This window comes from Prionailurus bengalensis, chromosome B3 (genome assembly GCF_016509475.1).
Source record: "Prionailurus bengalensis isolate Pbe53 chromosome B3, Fcat_Pben_1.1_paternal_pri, whole genome shotgun sequence".
Lineage (NCBI taxonomy): Eukaryota > Metazoa > Chordata > Mammalia > Carnivora > Felidae > Prionailurus > Prionailurus bengalensis.
Genome location: NC_057355.1, coordinates 40058126 through 40071523, shown reverse-complemented (window position 1 = coordinate 40071523; position 13398 = coordinate 40058126). Strand labels below are relative to the sequence as shown.

General features: G+C 39.8%; 1 non-coding gene across 1 annotated transcript; it reads left to right on the top strand.

Annotated features, from left to right (window-relative positions):
• Positions 1–492: 492 nt before the first annotated feature.
• On the top strand, positions 493–608 carry LOC122469663. Its single transcript, XR_006293560.1, has one exon. It is a non-coding gene; the product is annotated as a U5 spliceosomal RNA (small nuclear RNA).
• The last annotated feature ends 12790 nt before the right edge of the window (positions 609–13398 follow it).

The window sequence follows — 13398 nt, the reverse complement described above, 5'->3', positions numbered from 1 at the left end:
GTATGCCCTTCCCAGCCTTACCCCTCACTCCCCATGGAGGAACCACCGTCCTGAATTTTAGGTCAATTACTTATTCTCTAGTTTTCTCTCTTTCCATTTAATGGCAAAGTCTTCATTCAACAGAAATAAAATTCAGGTGTACAAATAACAGAAACCTGAGTCTCTTAATCAAGACGGAGTTTGGATCCCACTCAGCCAGTACTCCGCTCGCCCCCTAAGGGTGACGCCGAGGTACCGCGTGAATACTAACCTATTTTCTGAACCAAAAGAGCAGTGACCCAATGATTTGCATACCCACAGTGCACTGCACCGATACCAGTTGAAAGCAACAAAATTAAAAAATTCTTCCACTTGTATATCTTAAAAATAGACCCATACACACATATTATTCTAGAAAATTTTACTAGGGCATTGACTCTTGTCGTTAGTTAGTCACCATCAGTGAACCAGGAGATCATTTTACCCGAGTTGCAGGTTAGGCATGTTGATCGTATACTCTGGTTTCTCTTCAGATCGTATAAATCTTTCGCCTTTTACTAAAGATTTCCGTGGAGAGGAACAATTCTGAGTCTTAAAACAATTTTTTGAGGCCTTGCACTAGCAAGGCTATATATCGTCTAAAAGAATAGAGGGAGTTTTCTTTCTGTGTGTGGTTTCTTTTTTTTTTCACTGCTTAAAAATAGGTAAGAGTTTCGTTAAGTTTACTTTAACTGCTGTTAGCGTGGTTTATTTTAGTTGCTTTTTTACGCGCATAATTTTTCAAGTTACGTGTTTCTTTCGTGTTCTTTTTAATGTCTAGAAACAGCTCTTTTGGCTTTTGAGGTACTTTTTTTTTTTTTTTTTTTAGTTTAAAGCGTTTGTCCTTTATGTGGGTGGTTTTTTCGGGCGGAAAAAAGTCGGGTACACAATTAAGGGAAAGAAAGGTGTGTGAGGCTTATTGGGTTTATATATTTAACCTACAAAATCTAAGCTCTTCAATGTAAAGCCAATATAGAACATTAGAAATTTTACATTTTTATGGTGGTGTAGTTTCTTCTCCACTTTATACGTAATTTACTTTGAGAGAGAAAAATATGAACGAGTAGAGGAGGGAACAGAATCTCAAGCAGGCTCAATGGCCGCCCAGGTGCAGGGCTTTATCCCACCAATGGTAAGATCGTGACCTGAGCTCAGAACCAAGAGTCAGACGCTTAACTGATTGAGCCGTGCAGGCGCCCCTTGCCCTTTGTAATTTTCAATTAGTATTAGCTGCTTTGCAATGAAGTGCTCAACCAGCATGATGGAAATAATGGTATTGGGCAACACAGCTCTTTATAGTATTACACTGTATGGACTAATTTATGGATCCATTCTCTCTTCACGGAGGTTTGGTTTCTTTCCTTAGATCTGGGTTGTTAAAATGATGTTATTCACAGGGACCATGTGCAAGACTTTCTTTTCTTAATGTGTGGAGTGGAACCACTGGGTCAGGGCAGGTAAGTGTAATAATTTGTTCCCCAAGTGAAGGTACCCGTTTGCATTTCTGCCAATGGCATTTGTGTAGTTCGCGTAGCTTCTCATCTTTACTGGTCTTTGGTATGCTGACTTTAATTTTTGCCCATCTAGTGGAACTAATACCTGACAGTGGTTTTTTGGCTTTTTGGGTTTTTTTGTTTTGTGTTTTATTTTGAGAGAGAGAGAGAGAGCGCGCCTGAGAGAGCAGGGGAGAGGGGCAGAGGGAGAGAGAGAATCCCAAACAGGGTACATGCTCATTCAGAGTCTTTTTTTTTTTTTAATTTTTTTAACGTTTATTTATTTTTGAGACAGAGACAGAGCATGAACGGGGGAGGGGCAGAGAGAGAGGGAGACACAGAATCGGAAACAGGCTCCAGGCTCTGAGCCATCAGCCCAGAGCCCGACGCGGGGCTCGAACTCGCGGACCGGGAGATCGTGACCTGGCTGAAGTCGGACGCTTAACCGACTGCGCCACCAAGGCGCCCCTCATTCAGAGTCTTAAGATGGGGCTTGATCTCATGATCCTGGGATCATGACCTGAGCTGAAATCGTCATTCGGTCGCTTACACTACTGAGTCAGGTGCCCCTGACAGTGGTTTTAATGTACATTTCTCTAGGTACTACTAAAGTTGAATATCTTTTCAAAGAAAAAAAAATTTTTTTTTTGCCATCGTGGTTTATCTTCATTGAAATGCCTATACATGCCTTTTGCCCATTTTTCCTCCTTAGATTGTGAATCTTTGTCTTATTTTGGAAGTTTTAACACCACCTTTAGACTGTAGAGTCTAAATAGTAATTCTTTGTTGATTAACTTCTTTCAGGTAATAGCTTCCCTTTCCACTCTTCTTTTGTGTCTTGGTGAACTGTTCTTAATTTTAATGTTGTCAGATTGCTTTTTTTCTTCTGATTTGTGCTTTTTAAAAGTGTTTTGTTTAATAATTTACTACCTCAAGCTATTTAGGAAACTATCTTTTCAAGTTATGTCTTTCATATTTAAGTCCTTGATTAATCTGGAACTGAATTTTTGTGCATAGTGTGAAGTATGGATCAATTTTTATCCCTCACCCCCTCCCCACTGACAGTTGTCCTGCACTATGTATTGATTGATGTCTCCTTTCCCCACTAGATCTTCTTTGACAACTTTGACATACATCAGCTCTCCTTATATGCCTGGGAATGTTTCTGGACTCTTTTTCCTAAACCAGTCGATTGAGGTATGATTGCATAGGAAAAGCTGTATGTATTTAATGTATACAATTTGACGAGTTTGGAGGTAAGTATACATCCATGAAACCATCACCACAGTCAATGCCATAAACATTGTGGGCTCTCTATTCTGTTCCATGGGTGTAATTTGTCTTTCCTTGAGCTAATATCATACAGGAGTAACTTGGCTATCCTTTGATCTTTCAAAAATGTTTAAGGGGCCTGAGTGAGTCAGTTGAGTGAGCAACTCTTGATTTCGGCTCAGGTCATGATACTAGGGTTGTGGGATCAAGTCTTTTGTCAGGCTCTCACTGAGTGTGGAGACAGCTTTGGATTCTGTCTCTCTCTCCCCCTCTCTCCCTCTCCCCTCTGCCCCTCTCCACTTCTCACACCCTCTCTCTCTCTTAATAATATTTTTTTCGATGTTTAAAATTGCCTTGTTGATTTCTATGAAAATTCCTGTTGGATCTGAATTAAATCTGTAAATTAATTAGGGAGAATTGAATCTTCATCTTCTACATGGTCATGATTTCTCTCTCCATATGTGTAAGTTTTTTTTTTTTACTATCTTTCAATAAAAAATGTTAAAAATGTCTACTAAAGATTTTGCACCCTTTGTTATTTTTTCCTTTTTTCCCCTACCCTTTGTTAATTTTTAAAGTTGCATTTCTTAATTGTACATTGCTCTTGTACATGAATGTAGTTGACTCTTGGGGCACCTGGCTGGCTCAGTTGGTAGGTAGAGCATGCAATTCTTGATTTCTGGGTCCTGAGTGAAAGCCCCATATGTGGGTGGAGTCTAAAAAAAAATGTAGTTGACTCTTGTATAGGATTTTATATCTGGCAATCTTGCTTGACTCTTGCATTAGCTCTAATAAGTTGTGTGTAGATTATTTTGAGTTTTCTATTTACAAGATATATTATCTGAGTTCATTTCTTCCTTTCTACTATTTAGATATATTTTTTCTTTTTCTTTTTTTTTTTTTTTTCCAACGTTTATTTATTTTTGGGACAGAGAGAGACAGCATGAACGGGGGAGGGGCAGAGAGAGAGGGAGACACAGAATCGGAAGCTGGCTCCAGGCTCCGAGCCATCAGCCCAGAGCCCGACGCGGGGCTCGAACTCACCGACCGCAAGATCGTGACCTGGCTGAAGTCGGACGCTCAACCGACTGCGCCACCCAGGCGCCCCTATTTTTTCTTTTTAAAAAATGTTTTAAATGTTTATTTTTGAGAGAGAGCACGCGTGTGTGTGAGCTGGGGAAGGGCAGAGAGGGAGGGAGATAAAGAATCCGAAGCAGGGTCCAGGCTCTGAGCTGTCAGCACAGAGACTGATGCGGGGCTCGAACCCACGAGCCATGAGATGATGACCTGAGCTGAAGTCAGACGTGCTAACCAACTGAGCCACCCAGGAACCCCTAGATATATATTTTCTTATTGAGCAGCCAGCATATACAATGTTTATTGTATAATGTATATTGTATAATGTTAAGTAGAAATGATAGTGGAACTTTAAAAAATACATATATACACACACATATACATACATATATATGTGTGTATATATATATATATGTATATATATATATATATTTTTTTTTTTTTTTAGAGCAAAAGCAGGGGAGGGGTAGAGAGAGGGGGACAGAGGATCTGATGTTGGCTCTGCACTGACAGGCTGATAGCAGCAAGCCCAATATGGGGCTTGAACTCACAACCGTGAAATCATGACCTGAGCCAAAGTTGGATGCTCAGTCAACTGAGACACCCAGGTGCTCCAGAAATGATAGTGAAACTTTTTTTTTGTGAGAGAGAGAGAGCGCGCGCGCAAGCAAGCAAGCGAGTGAGCTTGGGGGAGAGGGGCAAAGGGAGAGAGAGAGAATCCTAAGCAGGCTCCACCCTCAGTGCAGAGCCCGGCTTGGGGCTGAATCCCACAACTCTGGGATCCTGAACTGAGCCAAAATCAAGAGTCAGATGCTCAACCAACTGAGCCACTCAGGTGCCTCTGATTTTTCTTTGAGATTTTTAATGTGGTGAGTGGCATTGAGTTATTTCCAAATGTTAAGCCAATCTTGCATTTCTAGAATAAATCTCTCTTAGTTTGGGCTGCTATGACAAAATACCATAAACTGGATGGCTCAAACAACAGAAATTTATTTCTCACAGTTCTAAGGGACTGGAAGTCTGAGATCAGGGTGCCAAATGATAGCTACTGCCCTTCCCCTTCCCCCAGGTTGCAGACAATTGGCTTTTTGTATCTTCTTCACACAGTGAAAAAAGAGCTAGCTAGTTCTCTGTCCTCTTATAAGGGCACTGATCCCATTTATGAAGTCTCCACCCCCATGACCTAATTACCTCCCAGAGGCCCTACTTCCCATACCATCACACTGGGATTGGGTTTCAACAAATTCACTTGGGGGTGGGGGACACAAACACCCAATCCACAAAACCCAAGTAATCACACTGTATTTTTAAACATTGTTGGACTCAGTTTGCTGATATTGTGATTAGACTTTTATATTTAAATTCTCTAATGGGGTTGGCCAGTAAAAATATTACTTAATTATTGTGCCCTTGTTTTATTATCAAGGGTATAGAAATTTATAAGATGAGCTGGAAAGTATTCTTTCCTCCCTCACCCCCCTCCAACTTAACCTCTGGGAGAGTCTATATCACCTTGGAATGATCTAGATGTTCCTTGATGTTTGCCAGCAAAGCCATTGAGGCTTGATGTTTTGCCAGTAATTCTTGTCTTTTTTGTTATATGACATTCAAGTTTTCTATTTCTTCTTGAGTCAGTTTTTTTAAGTTTTATAAACATGGATATGCAAGTTATATACATATATCTAAGTTATATCTAGGTTTTATGTATATAATATGTACATTTTCTGCAGTTTTAAAATTTATTGGCATGCAGTTGTTGATACTATTCTCTGTCATTTGACTCTGCTCTATCTGTAATGTCCTTTTTTCATTCCCAATATTATTTATTTATGCCTTCTCTTTTTTTGACCTTGTACATCCGTCGGAAGTTGTCAATTTTATTAGCTTTTTTCCAAAGAACCAAATTTGGAGTTTGATGATCCTCTCTAGTGTGTATCCGCCCCGCCCACCCCCCCCCCCCCCCCGCCCACTAATTTCTGGTTATATCTTCAGTATACTCTTGTGTACTTTTTTGGTAGTTTATTGTTTCAAGAGGAATTTTTATGTTGTTCAACAAGTTGATTTAAAAATTCATTTAGGGGGAGCTTGGGTGGCTCAGTTGGTTGAGTGTCCAGCTCTTGATTTCAGCTCAGGTCATGATCTCACAGTTTGTGGGATCAAGCCCTGTGTCAGACTCTACACTGACAGTGTGGAGCCTGCTTGGGATTCTCTCTCTCTCCTCTGACCTCCCCGCCCCTCATGGGCATGCATGCGTGCCCACATGCACTCTCTCTCAAAACAAATAAACTTAAAAAAAAAGATTCAATTTGGAAAAGAAAATGGCCTACACTATCACAGTGATAAATTTGTCACTATACCTAGTTTCTCATGTTCCACTGGATGTTATCCTTGTTTTGCTTTTCCTAGAAGCTTCTAACACCCTAGTCTTATCCTTCCTTGTATCCCTGGCCAAGGAAAATAGTATGTCCCAGGAAATGTGGAAGGAAGCAATAGGAGGAAGATAATCTCCCATTAAGTGGCTTCAAGAGGAGCCAGTCCTCTCTGTGAGAAAACAGCGATTTCTCCCTGCCTGCCTCACAGGATGTCATGAGAAGCAGACAAGAGAGGATGGATACAAAAAGGAAATGTTTAAAAGTGATATGCAAAATAAAGCATTGCTCTAATCTTCCAAAACTAGACAGTAACACAGAGGCTCAGCAATGTTGGGAGGAGGGTCACCTCAAGGCCTAGAAGCACTCCCCTCAGCACTCCCTGGGATCTTACACCAGCAAGCACTGATGGCCTCTTCTTTCAGAAGGCCCCCTACAAGACCCCTGTCCCGTCCAGCCCCAGGAGGGTCTCCAGAACACATAGCAATTCGAATTACAAATTCGAATGTTTGCCTTTCTGGAACATTTGGGTTTTTGCCTAGGGGAGCCCCTTCCCTGTCAATAGAGCAGACTCTTCATTTCCTCAAGGGTATTTTACCTCCTGAGGTAACAGGGGACTTTCTGATCCATTCTCTCTCTCTCTGTCTAATGTATTTATTCAGCCATTTATTATGAGATATTTATTTGGGCATTTTAAAAAAGGTTTTATTTAAATTCCACTTGGTTAACATACAGTGTCGTATTAGTTTCAGGTGTACAATATAGTGATTCAGCACTTCCGTACATCACTCTGTGCTGCTCATCAGGACAAGTGCACTCCTTAATCCCCATCACCTATTTAACCCATCCCCCCCACCTCCCCTCTGGTATCCATCCCTTTATTCTCTATAGTTAAGAGTCTGTTTCTTGGTTTGCCTCTTTCTTGTTTATTGCTTATTTGTTTTGTTCCTTAAATTCCACATTTGAGTGAAATCATATAGTATTTGTCTTTGACTTATTTTGCTTAGCATAATACTCTAGTTCCATCCATGTCATTGCAAATGGCAAGATTTCATTCTTTTTTATGGCTGAATAATATTCCATTGTGTATATATATCACATCTTCTTTATTCATCAGTCCAATGGACACTTGGTCTGTTTCCATAATTTGGCTATTGTAAATAATACTTCTATAAACCTCAGAGTGCATGTATCCCTTTGAATTAGTATTTTTGTATTCTTTGGGTAAATACTAGTAGTGAGATTGCTGGATCATAGGGTATTGCTATTTTTAACATTTTGAGGAAACTCCATACTGTTTTTCAGAGTGGCTGCACCAGTTTGCATTCCTGCCAACAGTGCACAAGGGTTCCCCTTTCTCCACATCCTTGCCAACACCTGTTGTTTTTTGTGTTCTTGATTTTAGCCCTTCTGACAGGTGTGAGGTGATATCTCATTGTACTTTTGATTTGCATTTCCCTGATAATGAGTGATGTTAAGCATCTTTTTGCATGTGTCTGTTGGCCATCTGGATGTCTTATTTAAAGAAATGTCTGTTTGTGTCTTCTGCCCATTTTTTAATTGGATTATTTGTTTTTTGGGTGTTGAATTTTATAAATTCTTTATATATATTTTGGATACTAACCCTTTATCAGATAAGTCATTGGCAAATATCTTCTCCCATTCCATAGGTTGCCTTTTAGTTTTGTTGATTGTTTCCCTCACCGTGCAGCTTTTTATTTTGATGTAGCCCCAAGAGTTTATTTTTGCTTTCATTTTCCTTGCCTCAGGAGACCTATCTAGAAAAAAGTTGTTATGGTTGAGGTCAGAGAAATTACTGCCTGTGCTTTCTTCCAGGACTTTTATGGTTTCAGGTATCATATTTAGATCTTTCATCCATTTGGAATTTGTTTTTGTATATGGTGTAAGAAAGTGGCCCAGTTTCATTCTTTTACATGTTGCTGTCCAGGTTTCTCAGTACCATGTGTTGAAGAGGCTGTCTTTTTCCTATTGGATATTCTTTTCTGTTTTGTCGAAGATTAATTGACCATAATATTGTGGGTTCATTTCTGGGTTTTCTATTCTGTTCTATTGATCTATGTGTCTGGTGTGTGTGTGTGCGTGCGTGCGTGTGTGTGTGCACGCCAATACCATACTATTTTGATGACTACAGCTTTGTGATATAACTTGAAGTCCGGAATTGTGATGCTTTCAGCTTTGCTTTTCTTTTTCAAGTTTTCTTTGGCTATTTGGGGTCTTTTGTGTTTCCATACAAATTTTAGGATTATTCAGTTTTGTGAAAAATGCTGTTGGTATTTTGTTAGGAATTGCATTAAATGTGTAGATTGCTGTGGGTGATACAGACATTTAATAATGATCGCTCTTCCAGGGTGCCTGGGTGGCTCAGTCTGTTGCGCGTCTGACTTTGGCTCAGGTCATGATCTCATGGCTCTTGGGTTCGAGCCCAGTGTCGGGCTCTGTGCTGACAGCTCAGAGCCTGGAGCCTGCTTAGGATTCCGTGTCTCCCTCTGTCTCTACCCTTCTCTTGCTCATGGTGCTGTCTCTGTCTCTCAAAAATAAATAAAAAATGTTTAAAAAATTTTAATAATATTCTTCCAATTCATAAGCATGGAATGTCTCTCTCCATTTCTTTGTGTCTTCAATTTCTTTCGTCAGTGTTTTATAGTTTTCAGAGTACAGATCTTTCACCTCTTTGGTTAGGTTTTTTTTCCGATGTATCTTATTATTATTTTTTCCCCCTTTTCCTTTTTCCAGCTGGCACATTTATTAGCATTAAACACAAGACACTTCTCTTCCCTGACCCCAGGAAGCCATGCCCACAAAGTCTCAGGCTCCTGAAGTAGGGTCCCTCTGCCCCATTTCTGAAATAACTTCTCAGGCTTTGGCAGTGAGCTGCTGAATCTTCTGGCATGAAGCATGACAGCATGCTTTCCCTGCAGAGCTGGCTAGATTTCCTCCAGTTGGCTGGTGAGGAAGTCTATCTTCCTCTTGAAAGAGTCCCTGAAATCCTCAGCTGTCTTTTCTACATAGTAGCCTCTTCCCACATCAGTGAGTACATGTTCCACATCATGTCACCTCCCAAGGACATACATAGAACTCATCAGTGGGAGAAGTAATTCTTCCCCCTCATTGTTCTTGTTACAGCACGTTCAAATAGTCCGCAGCTTCCACATACTTGGTCTGCTCCACCTTGAGCTGGGCAATGGACGTGGGCAAGAACTCCAGTTCTTGGTCCAGTTTTTTCTCTCTTTCTTTCTTTCTTTCTTTCTTTCTTTCTTTCTTTCTTTCTTTCTTTCTTTCTTCCTCTCTCTCTCTCTCTTCCTTTCTTCCTTTCTTTCTTTCTCTCTCTCTGTCTCTCTCTCTCTCTTTCTTTCTTTTCTTTCTTGTTTATTTTATTTTTGAGAGAGAGAGTGTGTGAGCAGAAGAGGGGCAGAGAGAGGGGAGGGAGAATCCCAAGCAGGCTCTGCACTGTCAGAACAGAGCCCGATTCACAGCTCAAACTCACGAACCATGAGATCATGACCTGAGCTGAAATCAAGAGTTGGATGCTTAACTGACCGAGCCACCCAGGTGCCCCTTGGTCCAGCTTGTTCTTGAGCATTTATAGCTGTAGCAGGTTCAGCTGGGTCATGTTAACTGACTACACCATGTTGGGAAGGAGGACTAACTGTCTTATTTTTGGTGCAGTTATAAAATGGGATTGATTACTTCATTTCTCTTTCTGCTGCTTCATTATTGGTATATAGAAATTGGTGTATAGAAAGTCTACATTGATTTTGTATTCTACAACTTTACTGCATTTGTTTATCAGTTCTAGCAGTTTTTTGGTGGACACCTTCAAGTTTTCTACGTATAGTATCATGTTATCTGCAAATATCTTGCACTTTATTTCATTTTGTTGTGGGAGCTGTGGCTAGGACTTTCAGTACTATGTTGAATAAAAGTGGTGAGAGTGGACACCACTTTTTCCTGACTATAGAGGAAAAGCTCTCTGTTTTTCCCCATTTAGGATGATATTACCTGTGAATTTTTTATAAATGGCTTTATTATATTGGGGGATGTTCCCTCTAAACCTAATTTGTTGAGGGTTTTTACCATGAATGGATGTTGTACTCTGTTAAATGCTTTTTCTGCATCTATTGAAATGTTATCGATGTGATGTATTACGTTGATTCATTTGTGAATATTGAACTATCCTTCCAACCCAAGAGTATATCCCTTTGATTGTGATGAGTGATGTTTTTAAGGTTTTGTTTATTTATTTATTTTGAGAGAGAGAACACATGTGCACTTGTGAGCAGGGGAAGGACAGAGGGAGAGAGAGAATCTTAAGCAGGCTCCACACTCAGCACCAAGCCTAATGCAAGGCTCCATCCCACGACCCTGGGATCATGACCTGAGCCAAAATCAAGAGTCGGACATCCAATCAATTAGGCCAGCCATGCGCCCCTTGGTGAATGAGTTTTTTAATGTATTGTTGGGTTCAGTTTGCTAGTATTTTGCTGAGGAGTTTTGCATCTATGTTCATCAGAGATTTGGCCTGTGGTTCTCTTTTTTTGTGGTGTCTCTATCAGGTTTTGGTATCAGGGTGATGCTGGCCTCATAGAATGAATTTGGAAGTTTTCCTTCTTTTTCTATTTTTTGGAGTAGTTTGAGAAGAATAGGTATTAACTTGTTAAATATTTGGTAGAATTCACCTGTGAAGCCAACTAGTCCTGGATTTTTTTTTTTTTTTTGAGAGCTAGCATGAGTGGGAGAGGGACAAAGAGAGAGGAGGACAGAGGATCTGAAGCAGGCTCCACACTGACAGCAGCAAGCCTGATGGGGGGCTCAAACTCACAAACTGCAAGATCACGACCTGAGCTGAAGTCGGATGCTCAGTTGACTGAGCCACCCAGGGGCCCCTGGACTTTTTTTTTTTTTAAAGTGTATTTATTTAAGTAATCTCTTGACACCGAGACCAAGTGTCACATGCTCTTCCAACTGAGCCAGCCAGGTGACTCAAATTTGTTCTTTATTTTATTATTTATTTATTTATTTAAAAATATTTTAAGTAATCTCTACACCCAACATGGAGCTCAAACTTACAACCCAAGATCAAGAATTGCATACTCTACCAACTAAGCCAACCAGGTGTTCCATGGTTCTGGACTTTTGCTGGGGGTTTTTCATTACTGATTCAATTTCTTTGCTCATTATTGGTCTGTTCAAATTTTTTTTTCTGCTTTAGTTTTGGTAATTTATATGTTTTTAAGAATTTATCAATTTCCTCTAGGTTGTCCAATTTGTTGACATATAGTTTTCATAATCTCTTTTAATTGTTTGTATTTCTGTGATGTTGGTTGCTATTTCTCTTCTCTCATTTGTGATTTTATGTGGGTCCTTTCTCTTTTTGATAAATCTGGAAAGAAGTTTATCAATTTTATTAATTTTTTCAAAGAATCAGCTGGTGTCATTGATCTGTTTTATTTATTATTTAAATGTTTATTTTTGAGAGAGAGAGAGAGAGAGAGAGTGCGTGGAGAAGGTGCAGAGAGAGAGGGAGACAGAGGATCTGAAGCGGGCTCTGAGCTGACAACAGTGAGCCTGATGCAGGGCTTGAACTCACAAACCATGAGATCGTGAGCAGAGCCAAAATTGGATGCTCAACTGACTGAGCCACCCAGGCACCCCTATTTATTATTTTTTTTAATGTAACTTCTGTGCCCAACATGGGGCTCAAACTTGTGACCCCAAGATCAAGAGTCACATGCTCTACCACCTGAGCCAGCCAAGCTTCCCCTGTTCTAATGTTTTTTCTAGTTTCTATATCATTTATTTCTGCTCTCATATTTTTTTCTTAGATTTTTAAAAAAAATTATTTACTTTTTGAGAGGGCGAGAGAGGGAGAGAGTATTCCAAGCAGGCACCGCACTGTTAGCATGGAGCCCTTTGCAAGGCTCAGACTCATGAACTGTGAGATCATGACTTGAGCCGAAATCAAGAGTCAGATGCTTAACCAACTGAGCCACCTACACACCCCTTCTGCTCTAATCTTTATTATTTCCTCCCTTCTGCTGGCTTTAGGCTTTTTTTTCCCCCCCAGTTCCTTTAGGCATAAGGTTAGGTTGTTTATTTGAGATTTTTCTTGCTTCTTGAGGTAGGCCTATATTATATGTACTTCCCTCTTAGAACCACTTTTGTTGCATCCCAAAGGTTTTGGACCATTGTATTTTCATTTGTTTCCATGTATCTTTTTTATTTCTTCTTTTATTTCCTGATTGACTCATTCATTGTTTAGTAGCGTATTACTTAACCTCTATGTATTTGTGGTCTTTCCAGATTTTTTTCTTGTGATTGACTTCTAGTTTCATAGTATTGTGGTCAGAAAAGGTGCATGGTATGGCTTTGGTTTTATTGAATTTGTTGAGGCCTGTTTTGTGGCCTAATATGTGATCTATTCTGGAGAATGTTCCATGTGCGCTTGAAAAGAATATGTATTCTGTTTTAGGATGGAATGTTCTGAATATATCTGTTAAATCCATCTGGTCCAGTATGTCATTCAGAGCCCTTGTTTCCTTATTGATTTTCTGTTTAGATGATCTGTTTATTGATGTAAGTGGTGTGTTAAAGCCTCTACTATTATTGTATTATTATTGATTAGTTCCTTTATGTTTACTATTATTTTATGTATTCGGGTTCTCCGATGTTGGGTCCATAAATATGTACAGTTATTATATCTTCTTGTCAGATTGTCCCCTTTATTATTATATAGTACCCTTCTTTGTCTTTTGTTACAGTCTTTGTTTTAAAGTCTATTTAGTTTAAACATAAGAGACGCTTAAATATAGAGAACAAACAGAGGGTTACTGGAGGGGTTGTGGGAGGAGGGATGGGCTAAATGGGTAAGAGGCTTAAGGAATCTACTGAAAACGTTGTACCATGTGCTAACTAACTTGGATGTAAGTTATAAAAAATAAATAAATTATAGAAAGTAAAGTCTATTTTGTCTGATATATGGGGCACCTGGGTGGCTCAGTCAGTTAAGCATGTGACTCTTGATATTGGCTGGGATCATCATTTCACAGTTCATGAGACTGAGCCCCGTTTCTGGGGCTCTCTTTCCCAGATTGGGATTCTCTCTTTCCTCTCTCTCTGCCTCTTTCCCCTCTCATGCTCTCTCTCTCTCA